This window comes from Austrofundulus limnaeus, unplaced genomic scaffold (assembly GCF_001266775.1).
Source record: "Austrofundulus limnaeus strain Quisiro unplaced genomic scaffold, Austrofundulus_limnaeus-1.0 Scaffold1052, whole genome shotgun sequence".
Lineage (NCBI taxonomy): Eukaryota > Metazoa > Chordata > Actinopteri > Cyprinodontiformes > Rivulidae > Austrofundulus > Austrofundulus limnaeus.
Genome location: NW_013953454.1, coordinates 60,765 through 62,298, shown reverse-complemented (window position 1 = coordinate 62,298; position 1,534 = coordinate 60,765).

Here is a 1,534-nt window from a genome sequence, read left to right as displayed (position 1 = left end):
TTTTAACTCTAAAGGCTCTTAATTGCCCTATGAGTAAATATTTTTGCAAATTTTTTATAACAACTGAAACTGATTATCAAGCTGCTATTTACAATTTATTGTTTATTTAAAAAGTGTGATATTAGTTTATAATGAGGAAAATCAAAAAAAATGAAAAAAATTTAGAGATAGTGAGCAGAAGTGCAACAGATGTATACAACAAAAATATATGGCGTAAAAATGTTAACTTTAGACAGTATAAAATATTTACAGTAAAACCTTTAGAACTTTTCTTTTTAAAAAAATGTAACAAAACTTTCATTCCTCCATCTTAGATGATGTGGTGAGCAGCTTCTGCCTCCCTGCTCCCACACTTGAGGATGGCTGCTCCTTATAAGACAAAAATAAAGCAGCAAAGACAAAATTCAGCTGGTCACACACACTACATAGTAAAACAAGGCATGGTTTACTGCAACCGTTTCTTGGTAAGTTGATTTAAAAAATTTCCCAGAAAATGCAATGACTTATACAGCAAAATGCACTCCGGATTTATGCTTACAAACTCCTATTACACATATATTGTACAAACTTACTGACTTGATACACTGTTCTAAAAGTCACTATAAAAAAACCAACAATGTTACCTTTCTTCACTACAGGCCTCCCTTGAAAAAGAGATCTGAAATCTCAATGCGACTTGCCTGGTAAAATAACGGTAAATAAATAAATATAAATAAATAAAATAAATAGTTCTTCAATATCTCCTTTTGTCTCAAAATCATCCGTGGTGGTTTTATTACTCTTGCAGACTGTCTTGCAGACATTATTCATATTGTTTACGCTCTGCTACAAAACAAAACTTGGTGGCTTTACACTGCTCTTCCTTGAGTGCCTGTGTGAAAACAATAAAATCAAATCATTCATTGTTTTTAATTGATTCATATTTGAAGCAGTTTTAATCAATAATGAAATTGATTCTTGATTAATTGCTACAATGTTTTTTCATGCATCCACTTAAGTGAGACACAAAGATGGCCCTTCCTCTTGACTAAAAATCAGGTTTTATTGATACGGTTCTATTTGTCTWATTGGTCTCTGTAGTTTGAATATCTTGAATGTTTTAGTGTTTGTGCAGAAGTTTGACAGGGCTATACAACTCAGTCTGTCTTACAAATGAATTTATTAAATATTCTGTCAGAGACGTTATCCTGTTATATAGAGGGGCTTGCCCATTGTGTGTGTGTGTGATTTTGGATTTGTGCCCAGAATTCTGAGGGTATGCTTTCAGGAAATGTGTGTAAGTAATCGAGGAAAAACTTACTGTACATAGATAACAGGATCACCACTTTGTCAAAAAAAATAAAACATCAAATTTTACATAAAATTCCTTCACAGATCTTCCTGTTGATTTGGATTTTTTTTTTTAATTATTCGTTTAAAAATTTGTCTTTTTTACACAAATATACAAACCAGTAATTAAGTGACTTCAACCTATATGCCACGGTCATTAATGACGTATTTCCAGTAAAATTCTTGCCACGCTCCTCCCTTCCAC